Below are 13,738 nucleotides of genomic sequence, written 5' to 3' on the forward strand. Positions count from 1 at the left end.
CACTCAGCTGGTAGGTGGTGGATCCAGGACCTGAACTCCACAATCAGATGGATGTGGAGATCTTACCTGGCTAGAGAGAGATTTGAGAGTCATCAACACCTGAAGCCACAGGAGTAAATAAGATAACCAGAAAGAGAGGATGTCATAAAATAAAACCTTGAGGATTGTCAGCATTTAATTGACGGGCTTGGAAAAAGGCACTAGGGCAGAACAGCCAGAGGTAGAAGGAAATTCAGGAGAGAAACTAAGGGGAAAGGGTGTTCCAAGGAAGAGGGGTTCGTGGACAGGGTTAAATAGGGCTCACGTTTTGGGAGGGCTACAAAGCGTCCTTGGCACTGATGACCTTGCTGAGGGCCATTCCAGGGGTGGGGGTGGAAGCAAGATTGCAGTCATTGAGGAACCAAAGGGGAGAGAGGAAGTCAAGCTAGGAGGTGTCGACGAGTTTTACAAGGTGTTTGTCTGTGAAGGGGAGAAGAGAGAAGGCTGGGAGCTGAAGGGAGACACTGGGAAAGGTTTGTCAGCTTGTATTTAAGATGGAGAGACTTGAGATTCTTGAGTCAGTGGGACTTGATGCCAGGCTGTCATTCCATGCAGGGAATCTCCAGGAAACTGGATAAGCCCAGGATTTGTGTCTCAGTTGTGCCCTGCTACAGACTCTCTCCTCAGGCTGACTGTTTTGCTCCTCCAGGCCTCATTTGGATGACAGCCTATGTCAAAATACTGCTGAGAAATGCATGTGGAGGTGCTCTACCAATAATCACCATTGCATCCAAATAGGAAAGGCCCAGAAGATTGCTGAACCAAAGATACTCCGAGCTTTTCAAGCGGGAGCATCTAGGAACTAGCAATGAGGAAATCCTGGCAGGAAAAGCTTTGGAGAAAGAAAGACAGGGTTGGTTTATGCAGGCCGAGGCTGGGGCTGTGGCAGGACTTCAAAAGTGGAAACACTTAGCAGATATGTGGAGATGGGGACCAGATGCAGGAGAGAAGCCAGGGGTGAAGAAGGGGAGCCGGCCTTCCTCCTCCCAGAGGTGAGCAGTGTGTCAACCTGGGGCCATGTGGTCTTTCGCAGAGTCACACAAGAACCCTTATAACTGCCGCTCATTTAACAATGACTTTGTGTCAGGCCCATTATCTACAATATCTTCAAACCTTGTGATTATCTGCATTTTACAGCTGAGAAAACTGAGGCTCAGAGAGGTCACCCAGCTAACGAATGATGCATGCCAGAGTGAAACACAGTCACTCTGGCTCCAAGCCCTGCCTTCTTTCCACTGCCTCATGCTGCTCTGCAGGGTGGAGTCTTGGGGGAGAACTATGCTTAGGAGACCAAAGGAAACAGCTCACTGGGCAGAACCATCAGAGAGTGTGATGTTATGGAAGCCAAGAGAAGATAAAGTTTCAAAATGGCAGAACCAGAAACAGTGCCAGATACTGCCAGGAGAGTAAGGCCACGTGGTGAGCAGACGGTTACCAGTAACTGCAGACAGTTGAAAGGGGCTGAGTCAGTAAAAATAAAAGTGCCCCAAAATGGTTCTGGTGGAGAAACTCCTACAGTGGCCAGTTCAACCACTGTCCGATGGCTAATCGGGGAAGTAAAAGCCAAAGGCCTTGTCCTCAAGTAGCTCACAACTTAATTAGGGACACTTGCTTTCAAATAGGAGGACAAGCAGAGAACACACAGGCTGAAAGGAACAAATGTCTGCCCCAAGACGTCTCCAACCGCCCCAACTCTGCCAGCTTGTGGATCACCAGGACCTGAGCTCCCGCAGGAGAGCTGGCCCCTCCGTGTGTGTGACATGTGTGGTGATGGTGCAGGGATGTTGATGGCCCAGGAAGCATGTGCAGCTGGAGAAGAGAAAAAGGTGCAGAGCGAACTGTAAGTAGCATCAGCATGTAGGGGACAGGCAGGAAGAGAGTGGACCCCTAATGGACACTGAGAAGTAATGGCCAGAGAGGAAGGCAGAAAGCCAAGACTGGAGGAAGGGAAGATGTAAACCATGGCCATATGTCATTCAAATGCCTCATGTAGCCCTCAGCCAGGCCAGAACCTTCTTCATTCTCTTCTCCCACTCAACAGCCACAAATTTAGTCCTGTTTTCTCCTTCCTGCCTCATTTTCTAAAATTCACAGGCCAGTGAGAGTCATCCATGTGAACGGACTAAAGCGCTGGCCTCTTCCCTCCTGCTCCACTTCTGCCTTCATCCTGCCACCTCATCTGCTGCAGAATTCCTCTGCTCGACCAACCTCAGGCTCAGGTGGCCCCTGCCAAAAAAGCATTTAGCTGCCACAGGGCCTGAAATGCCAGCATTTTCATCAATCTGTTTGGTTAAGAATCATTCTTCCCTTTGGTTCCTGTCTTAGAACGTTAATGTGCCTGGAAGGGTAACAGATTTTATTTCTAATACTTTAAATTGTGGAGAAGACCATCTACCTCTTTGCTGTGCCTTGAAGAGTTAAATACCTTGGGAGCCTTGGGTAGCTGAGGTTGGCACCCAGTATGGTTTAGGGAACAAGGAGGGAAGGTGGAGGGACTGATGAAAATCTTAACCCTTTATGCAGTTTTGTCCTGGATTAACTTCACCCCTTTGCTTGGGTTCAGGGAAGGTGTAATAATTTATTTGTAGCTGAAGCTATAGGAGCTCCAGCCATATCCCTTGGCCTACCTAAGAATTTACCTGCAGTCACTTTCTAAGTAACAATGGGGAAAGTCAGATCAGGAGAGCTAATGCTCTGCGGGTGCTAATGGAGGACAATTCTGAGATGCATCCTACATGGGTTCTCAGAGGGTCCCCAGCAGGAGTGAGCCCAGTCGCCCCCAGCAATAACCCACTCATGAATGTACCTCTTATTGCCCGCTCCTCAGGGTATTTTCTGGATCACCTCTGAAAAAAAACTACTTGCTCCCCAATTTTTGTTTTTGTTTCTGTTTGGGAGTAATCCAAACTAAGACACCATATATAACAGACCTTTCCCTATTATTCTCAATACTGATAGGCAAGAAAATAAAGGCCACTGGCTCCAGGAAAATCCACAGACCCAAAATACAGAACTGTGCATCAAATTTTTATTTATTTATTTACTTACTTTTTTTTCTAATTTTTGCATCAAAATTGTAAATGTCTGTATCCCTTGACCCAGTAATTTGATTTCTAGAAGTTTACCTTAAGAAAATTAACAGAGAGAGTTTCAAGATGGCGGCAGCTGCGGCGGCTGGCGCGGAGTAGCTGAGGTGGAAAAGGTGGCCACTGGGCCTCAGGCAGCCGGGAAACTTGTGGACCTTCCTCTGGCCATCTCTTAAGGGAGGATTGCTGCTGCTGGCCGGTCGTGGGGGCTCAACGCCACTTTGCCCCCGGCAGGAGAGGCTGCCTCATTTACAGGCAATAGCTTTGAAGTGTGGAGCAGGAAAAGAACTGATTCTTAGCTGCAAAAGTGAGTCTTGAAACAGGGAACACGGCGCCAGGGATGCTGTGGATGCAGCCAGGATCCCGGAGGCTGGGGCCGCACTGAAGGCGGCCAGCTGCCCTATCCAGGATTCGAGGTTTCAGGCCGGCATTAAAGAAGACTCCTGGGAGCGCCCGAGCGGCGCCGCGACTGAACAGCCCGAGGCGGCAGCGCCGAGAACACGGAAGGCAACAAACCAGAGACAGAGCGAGCGCCCGACCTGGCACAGCACTGTGAGTGATCCCTGGCACAGCTCTGTTCGGGGGGTGGATGCCCACGCGGCTCCCCGCCTGCACCACCAGGCCACTCATTGCCCCGGTGCTGCCTCCATTTTCCCAGGTGCAGGCAGCTCCGCCCTGCTCGGCCATCACTGAGCCCATTTGCTTGGCCTGGCGCGGGGCTTTCCGGACCCTGCGGGCCGACCTCCTCTCCCACTCCCTCCACGGTTCTCTGGCAGGGCTGGGGGTGTGGGGCGTCCCGACCAGTTTTGGGAGGGCTAGGAAGTACGGGCGGGCCGACTGTCACTCCACCACACCCTGGACTCCGGCCCCGGTAAACTTCCTGTTACTGGGAGGCAGATACCATCTCTGCAACCACCAGGTTGGAAAAAAGCCTAACGAATTTCTGGTTGGGAATAGTGTGGTAGGAGAGTTCCCAGGTCCGCTTGAACCTGCCGGAGAGCAGGCTGCAGGCGGGCACTAGACTCGGTTTATACCGGGGGGATACAAAGGTGAACAAGACCCGAGAAAGATCTACACAGTGCTACAAAGGCACCCAGAGAGACCGGTCGTCTGTGCCTAGCAGAAACCTGGTAGACTTCCTGGGCGAGGCGGTGCTGAGCAGGGTCTTGAAGGCCCAGCTGATAGACGAAGGGTGCAGAAGACACGCCCCAACCCAGCACAGTGTGCACAGAGGGGGGAGACGTGCGGCCAGGGAGGCGGAGACTCGACAGAAACCATACACCCGGTGGGGTCGCCACTGCACGATCTAACAGCCTGGGCCAGAGCACACGGAACGGGGAGAAGTCCTGTACAGAAAGTGAAAGCTCAACAGAGATCACACACCCTGTGGTACGTGATCCACCAGCCCAGCAGAGTACAAGCTGACCAGAAAGGTGGATCCCCGGAGAAGCCCAAGACCCGAGGCAACCACACACACAAGACACTAGAGGCCAACTGAGCAGTCACGGCGGGAGCCATACCAAATTGGCAACCACAGCAACATCCTAGTTAGTCATTAGTCTTAAACCGGTGGACTGTGAAACCCCCTGCCACAATGAATAAACACCAAAAAAAGGACACCAGAAATACAAAAAATCAAGAAAGTACACCACCAAAAGTTAATAAATCTCATACTCTAGATCCTATAGAACAAGAAGCCCTTGAAATAACTGACAAGGAATTTCGAGTGATAATTCTAAGGAAACTGAATGAGATACAAGAAAACTCAGCTAGACATCATGATGAAATGAGGAAAAGTATACAGGATCTGAAAGAGGAAATATACAAGGAAATCAATGTCCTGAAAAAAAATGTAGCAGAACTTGCTGAACTGAAGAAGTTATTCAGCGAAATAAAAAACACAACGGAGAGTTTAACCAGCAGGCTTGTCGAAGTTGAAGAGAGAACCTCTGAACTTGAAGATGGGCTGTTTGAAATAACACAAGCAGACAAAAAGAAAGAAAAAAGAATCAAGGACATGGAAGAAAATCTGAGAGAGATATCAGACAACCTCAAGCGCTCAAATATCCGAGTCATGGGTATTCCAGAAGGGGAGGAAAATGGAGATTCCATTGAAAACATATTCAACAAAATAGTGGCAGAAAACTTCCCAGGTATAGGAAAAATCACAGATCTTCAGATCCAGGAAGCTCAACGATCTCCAAACGTATTCAACCCAAAAAGGCCTTCTCCAAGACATGTCATAGTCAAATTGGCAAAACTCAGAGACAAAGAGAGAATCTTAAAAGCTGCAGGAGAGAAGCGTCAAATCACCTATAAGGGAGCCCCAATCAGGTTAACATCAGACTTTTCATCACAAACCCTAAAAGCTAGAAAGGAATGGGATGATATTTTCAAAATACTAAAAGACAAAGATTGCCAGCCAAGAATACTCTACCCTGCAAGGCTATCCTTCCGAAATGAGGGGCAAATAGTATATTTCTCAGACAAACAAAAACTGCGGGAGTTCACTACCACAAGACCACCCTTACAAGAAATCCTCAAGGGAGTACTGGGTTTGGTTCCTGAAAAATAACTACCACTGCCATAAAAACCTAAGAAAAATCTAAACCCGCTAGTACAATAAAAATGGCATTCATGAAGAGAAAACAAGCTAACAAAAACACTATCTACAACCTAAGGAACCAACAAACAAAGAAACCAAACAGTAAATCAGAAAGCAAGGAACAAAAGACACCTAAGACAACCAAACAACCAATAAAATGCTAAGAATAAATCAACACCTTTCAATAACAACTCTTAATGTTAAAGGCTTAAATTCCCCAATTAAAAGACACAGCCTGGCTGACTGGATTAAAAAGCAGGACCCAACTATATGCTGCCTACAAGAGACCCACCTCACCCATAAAGATTCACACAGACTAAGAGTGAAAGGATGGAAAAAGATTTACCATGCAAACAGAAAAGAAAAACGAGCTGGAGTGGCTATTCTTATATCTGACAAAATAGACTTTAAACTAAAAACCATAAAAAGAGACAATGAGGGACACTACTTAATGATAAAAGGACTGATCCATCAAGAAGACATAACAATCATAAATATGTATGCACCCAATGTTGGAGCAGCCAGATTTATAAAACAAACTCTATTAGACCTAAAGAAGGAAATAGACACTAATACCATAATAGCAGGGGACCTGAACACTCCACTGTCAATATTAGACAGATCATCTAGGCAAAGAATCAGTAGAGAAACACAAGATCTAAACAAGACTCTAGACCAATTGGAATTGGCAGATATCTACAGAACATTCCACCCAACAACCTCAGAATATTCATTCTTCTCATCAGCACATGGATCATTCTCCAGGATAGATCACATATTAGGTCACAAATCAAGTCTCAATAAATTCAAAAAAATTGGAATTATCCCATGTATCTTCTCAGACCACAATGGATTAAAACTAGAAATTAATAACAAACAAAACTCTGGAAACTATACAAACACATGGAAATTAAACAGCATTCTACTTAATGACATATGGGTCCAAGAAGAAATCAAGCAGGAAATCAAAAAGTTTATTGAAACTAATGAAAACAATGATACATCATACCAAAACCTGTGGGATACTGCAAAAGCAGTATTGAGGGGAAAATTTATTGCATTAAATGCTCACTTCAGAAGAATGGAAAGATGGCAAGTGAACAACCTAACACTTCACCTTAAAGAACTAGAAAAACAAGAACAATCCAAACCTAAAGTTAGCAGACGGAAAGAAATCATTAAGATCAGAGCAGAACTGAATGAAATTGAAAACCAAAAAACAATTCAAAAGATCAACGAATCAAAAAGTTGGTTTTTTGAAAAGATAAATAAAATTGACAAACCATTAGCATGGCTAACAAAAAAAAGAAGAGAGAAGACTCAAATAACAAAAATTAGAAATGAAAAAGGCGATATTACAACTGATTCATCTGAAATACAAGGAATCATTCGAAACTACTATAAACAACTGTACGCCAACAAATTTGAAAATCTGGAGGAAATGGATAAATTTCTGGACACACACAAGCTCCCAAAACTGAACCGTGAAGACGTAGAAAATTTGAACAGACCAATAACAATAAAGGAGATTGAAGCTGTTATCAGAAGGCTCCCAACAAAGAAAAGCCCAGGACCAGATGGATTCACAGCAGAATTTTACCAAACATTCAAAGAGGAATTGACACCAATTCTTTACAAACTATTCCAAAAGATTGAAACGGACGCAAATCTCCCAAACTCATTCTATGAAGCAAACATCATCCTGATACCAAAACCAGGTAAAGATATAACCAAAAAAGAAAACTACAGGCCGATATCCTTGATGAATATAGATGCAAAAATCCTCACTAAAATACTAGCAAACAGAATACAGCAACACATACGAAAAATTATTCATCACGATCAAGTGGGATTCATCCCAGGGATGCAAGGTTGGTTCAACATACGCAAATCAATAAATGTGATACACCATATTAATAAACTCAAACACAAGGACCATATGATCATCTCTATAGATGCTGAAAAAGCATTTGATAAAGTTCAGCACTCATTCATGACAAAGACCCTCTATAAGTTAGGTATAGAGGGAAAGTATCTCAACATAATTAAAGCCATATATGCCAAACCCACTGCCAATATCATCCTGAATGGGGAGAAGCTGAAAGCTTTTCCTTTAAGAACAGGCACTAGACAAGGATGCCCACTCTCACCACTCCTATTCAACATAGTGTTGGAAGTACTAGCCAGAGCAATCAGAGAAGAGAAGGAAATAAAGGGCATCCAGATTGGAAAAGATGAAGTCAAACTGTCCCTGTTTGCAGATGACATGATCCTATATATCGAACAGCCTAAAACCTCTACAAAAAAACTGTTGGAATTGATAAATGATTTCAGCACAGTAGCAGGATACAAAATCAACACACAAAAATCAGTAGCATTTCTTTTCTCCAATAGTGAACATGCAGAAGGAGAAATCAAGAAAGCCTGCCCATTTACAATAGCCACCAAAAAAATAAAATACTTAGGAATTGAGTTAACCAAGGAGGTGAAAAATCTCTATAATGAGAACTACAAACCACTGCTGAGAGAAATTAGAGAGGATACAAGAAGATGGAAAGATATTCCATGCTCTTGGATTGGAAGAATCAACATAGTGAAAATGTCCATACTACCCAAAGTGATATACAAATTCAATGCAATCCCCATCAAAATTCCAAAGACATTTTTCTCAGAAATGGAAAAAACTATTCAGACATTTATATGGAACAATAAAAGACCACGAATAGCCAAAGCAATGCTGAGCAAAAAAAATAAAGCTGGAGGCATAACACTACCTGACTTTAAGCTATACTACAAAGCTATAATAACCAAAACAGTATGGTACTGGCATAAAAACAGACACACTGACCAATGGAATAGAATAGAGAATCCAGAAATCAACCCTCACACTTACTGCCATCTGATCTTTGACAAAGGCACCAAGCCTATTCACTGGGGAAGGGACTGCCTCTTCAGCAAGTGGTGCTGGGATAACTGGATATCGATATGCAGGAGAATGAAACTAGATCCATACCTCTCACCGTATACTAAAATCAACTCAAAATGGATTAAGGATTTAAATATACACCCTGAGACAATAAAACTTCTTAAAGAAAACATAGGGGAAACACTTCAGGAAATAGGACTGGGCACAGACTTCATGAATACGACCCCAAAAGCACGGGCAACCAAAGGAAAAATAAACAAATGGGATTATATCAAACTAAAAAGCTTCTGCACAGCAAAAGAAACAATTAAAAGAGTTAAAAGACAACCAACAGAGTGGGAGAAAATATTTGCAAAATATACATCTGACAAAGGATTAATATCCAGAATATATAAGGAACTCAAACAACTTTACAAGAAGAAAACAAGCAACCCAATTAAAAAATGGGCAAAAGAGCTAAGTAGGCATTTCTCTAAGGAAGATATCCAAATGGCCAACAGACATATGAAAAAATGCTCAACATCACTCAGCATCCGGGAAATGCAAATCAAAACCACATTGAGATACCATCTAACCCCAGTTAGGATGGCTAAAATCCAAAAGACTATGAACGATAAATGCTGGCGAGGCTGCGGAGAAAAAGGAACTCTCATACATTGTTGGTGGGACTGCAAAATGGTGCAGCCTCTATGGAAAATGGTATGGAGGTTCCTGAAACAATTGCAAATAGATCTACCATACGACCCAGCCATCCCACTGTTGGGAATATACCCAGAGGAATGGAAATCATCAAGTCGAAGGTATACCTGTTCCCCAATGTTCATCGCAGCACTCTTTACAATAGCCAAGAGTTGGAACCAGCCCAAATGCCCATCATCAGATGAGTGGATACGGAAAATGTGGTACATCTACACAATGGAATACTACTCAGCTATAAAAACGAATGAAATACTGCCATTTGCAACAACATGGATGGACCTCGAGAGAATTATATTAAGTGAAACAAGTCAGGCACAGAAAGAGAAATACCACATGTTCTCACTTATTGGTGGGAGCTAAAAATTAATATATAAATTCACACACACACATACACACATACACACACAAACGGGGGGGGGGAAGAAGATATAACAACCACAATTATTTGAAGTTGATACAACAAGCAAACAGAAAGGACATTGTTGGGGGGGAGGGGGGGAGGGAGAAGGGAGGGAGGTTTTGGTGATGGGGAGCATTAATCAGCTACAATGTATATCGACAAAATAAAACTTAAAAAAATAAATAAATAAATAAATAAATAAATAAATAAATAAAAAAAAAAGAAAATTAACAGAGTATGCAAAATGTGTGTGTGTGTGTGTGTGTGTGTAGAAGATTAAAATTAGGGAAACAATTTAAATTTCCAGAAATAGCAAATTGGTTAATAGATTATGGTATATCCTATGTTGCCATTAGCAATAACAATATAGATTTTTCTACATCTTTCCATGTCTGTGGCAAATTAAGTGAAAATGCAGGTGAGAAAACATCACGTACAGTGTAATCTAGTTTTGTAAATACACCTACATCCATGTGTGTATGTGCACACAGAAAGAATCTGGAAGGATGACAACAGAATGTTAACAATGGTTATCTTTGGGTGGAAGATTGGGGACCTGGATCATTTTCATTTTCTTCTTTACACATTTCTGAATTAGAAAAAAATATATAATTTATAATTCTTAAAACCTTTAAAACTTCTTTAAAAATTGTAAATCAGAAATCAATGGCTGCAGCCACATAGAACTGAATTTCATAGCTCAATTCCTGTTCTCCCAACAACAGGAGCTGTTGGTCCCGCCACCTAGGGGAGGTTGGAGCAGACCCACAGAAGTGAACTGTCCCACTTAGCCCAGGCCAGGACTTGGCAGTGGCTGTTTCTAAGCATGTCAGCAAACACAGCTGCTCACTGGCAGCAGTGGGAAAGCACGTCATGTCAGTGTCCAGCATGCGTGGCCCCATCTGACTCACAGGAAACTCCCACAGCCCAGGATCCACCCTTGGGGTCCCTCATCAGGCTCAGCCGCATCCCCCGCCCCTGCAGACCACCTCTCCTCACCCCGCCTGTCTGGGGCTCCAGCTGGCATTCGGGAGGTCCCTTTCCCATTTGCTCCACATTCTGGAGTTCCTTATTCCCACGGGAAGAGCTCGTTGCCATGGCGATGTGAGCCTCCCCACCCCGGAGCGTGCAGGAGAGGCCAAATCCCTCCCTGTGCAGCCCGGCCTCCCTGGCTGAGCGGTGGGCTCCGGTGGCCCACCTTGCCCAGTGGGAGAAGGATTTTTAGGCTCCATATTCTTTGTGCTTGGGGGGAGAGGAGAGTTAATTAAGGACAGAGGGAAAGGAAAGGAGAAAAAAATGGAAAGAAGATTTTATTCAAAGTCCCCAGTCACTAGGCCTTTTCTTCCCACCCATGGGGACTCCTCAGCCAAATGCTGTTACTGGTTCAGGAGCATGGATGAGGATGCCAGACGCTCTGCTTTTCCTCTCAACGTCTTCCAAGAACCCCGGGGCATTTCTTAGTTTCTGGAACGGAGCTTTAACCTCTCTTGCTCCTTCTGCCTGGGACTGAAAAGAAGGGAGAAGTTGGGAGCGACAGGGCCTAGCCCGTGACCACTCGGCGTAAGTGACCTGAGGTTCTCTGCTCCCAGGGCTGCAGCCTCGGCTGGATGGGTGCGGGCTGCCCCCAACAGAGACCGGCGGGGGACGGCGGGGGACGTGGCCGCCTCGCCCTCCGCCTCGGGGGAGGAGCTGCAAGGCCGCCCCGCCCACCGGGAGGCGGGGCGATGGGATGGGCGGGGCGACCACGTGCGACTGCGGGGAATGCGCGGCAGGGCGGAGGGGCCGCTCCGGCGCAGGCGCCGGCGTGGGCCACGCCCCGCCCCGAGTTCTCAGCGCCCCCTCCCGACGGCCACGCCCCAGGCCACGCCCACTCCTCCAATCCCGCTGGGCTCCTTCGGTGCCTCCCTTCCCCCACCTCGACCGATTCACAGACCTCAGCCCTGGGAGAGAACCGCGTGCGTCTCCTGTTACTCACCCCAGGGTGGCTGCCGAGGGAAAAACTCCAAGCATATCACTGACTGGCCTGGAAACCCTTTCATCTTTGCTCCATCAGCAGCAGCTCTTTGATTAATTCAGGCTTCTGGCTTTGGAGCCTCCAACTATAACCACACTGCAAATCCCTGGGTGTCCGCTGGCTCAGATCGGGGGCACGTGTACACGCAGGTGCACCCCCGTCCCTCAGCCTCCTGTCCTCCTCCTCTTGCCTCCCCACCCCTCAAGCCTCTGGGACTTGGAGTTGCAATGAACCTTAAATCTTTCCAAAAGAGTTATTTTTCTTCCAGCTTCTCTGTGCACTCACCCACTACAACACCTGACATTTTCTTTCAGCTACACCCTTCCTCCCCCGAGAGTCCATGCACATAACACACATGCCTCTTCCCTTCCCCTCCATCATCAGTCCGGTGAGAAGTCAGCTCACCTAATAGGCAAGAGCCCAGAGGGTCCACAGACAGCTGCTCGCTCTGCGCAGGAGGAGGGCTGCACCCCACAGCAGGCCCACACGGAAAAATCGTGCTTTGACAACCCCAGGCATCATATTTCATAAGTGGACCAAATGTAGAAAGGATTAGCTGTTTCACCCAATAAGCCCACATCTATAGTTACATTCTGACTGGGACAAACTTACCCTGGTTATTAATCCTTCTGCTTTAGGGTATAAACTGATCACCAGCTGGGGTCAGGAAAAAATTCTGCTCCTTCTAGGCTTCTCCCCCATCCTCACTTGTCCCATCTCCTGTGGTATATTGTTGCACATTTAGGTCTGCAAACCAGGTTCAAAGTCTTCTAATCATATAAGTGAGAATCTACTTTGTGCAAGACAGCACTGGTCTCCACTGTGGGAGATTCGAAGTTGATTTGGGCATGGCTCTTGACTTCTTCATTCCAAAAAAAGCAGAAATGAGGGGTCAGAATCTGCATGTGGTTTCTGGGACTCCCTGCCTTGAGGCGCCTTGGGTGTATCAGACAGCCTGAGGAAGTGCAGTTTGGGTACTAACAGTATTTCCACGCCTGCTGCCAACAAGGAATAGGGCCATTTCCTCCAGCCTCAAGCTTATGTGGCCTCTCCTTGCAGTGAGCCAGTGGGCCAGGCCAGGGTTACTGTCTCTGATCCTTTCTCATTAGAGCCCAAATCTGCAAGCCCTGGAGACTTCCAGGAGTCTCCATTTCCCTTGGTGGGACCAAGAGGAGAGAAGCAGGTTGAGAGCCCGAGTTTACTCTTTCCAGACTGTTGGGTCTGGGGCTATACCACACAAGAAAGTGACATCCCTGAGAAGCCATCTTCCTCAGTCACTTTAGACCTGGCCTTGTATGGGCTGACCACATGATTCAGCATCCAAATTGGAACATCTTGATAAGAAAAAGAGGCTCCATTGATAATTTCATGGAATTTTCCCAAGCAAGCCAGGATGTGTTCATTCTACCAACAGGTCGTCTCCGTGGGGCATCACAAGAGGCATTCCTGAGACACAACAGTTTGTTAGCTCTTCTCTGATGGCTCCCCAAGTTCTCTCCCTCTTCCTTGCACTCATGTCCCACAGTCCCCTTCTGTGGACAGGTCTCCCCCGACCTCAGTCCTACCCTCCACCTCAACTCCTATGTCCCCTGTACCCAAAGCACCTGTATTTCTGCTCTCCAACCTTGGGTCGGCCCAAAGACTTGTTTTTATTATTTCTGCGTCTAGAAGGCTGGGCAATTATGGAAATTGTCCTCAATAACGTTTGCTAAGTAAATATATCTGGGTTGACCCCATGGCACAATTATGCTTTCTACCCTCAGACGCTTCTCAACAGTGCTCAGTCCTTCTGTTGTCTTTCTCATTTCACATGGTAGAGTTTCAAGCCTTCAGTAGCCCAAATCCCCCTCTATCCCCTAATTCTTGGCAGAGGCCCTAACTACCAAGAACAACAACAAACAGCAAACTAACAAAAACAATTTGAGATATGAACCTGTCTCACTTTCTAAGCTCTCCTCCACCTCCAAAC

At 45.9% G+C, this 13,738-nt stretch overlaps 1 long non-coding RNA gene across 1 annotated transcript; it reads right to left on the minus strand.

Moving 5' to 3' along the window:
* Positions 1 to 11,048: 11,048 nt before the first annotated feature.
* Positions 11,049 to 11,856, minus strand: LOC134379690 (uncharacterized). The gene is made up of 2 exons (XR_010023818.1): positions 11,731 to 11,856; positions 11,049 to 11,261 (listed from the first exon to the last, which is right to left on the minus strand). It is a non-coding gene; the product is annotated as an uncharacterized LOC134379690 (long non-coding RNA).
* Between the last annotated feature and the right edge of the window lie 1,882 nt (positions 11,857 to 13,738).

Source organism: Cynocephalus volans, chromosome 6 (genome assembly GCF_027409185.1).
Source record: "Cynocephalus volans isolate mCynVol1 chromosome 6, mCynVol1.pri, whole genome shotgun sequence".
Taxonomy (NCBI): Eukaryota; Metazoa; Chordata; class Mammalia; order Dermoptera; family Cynocephalidae; genus Cynocephalus; species Cynocephalus volans.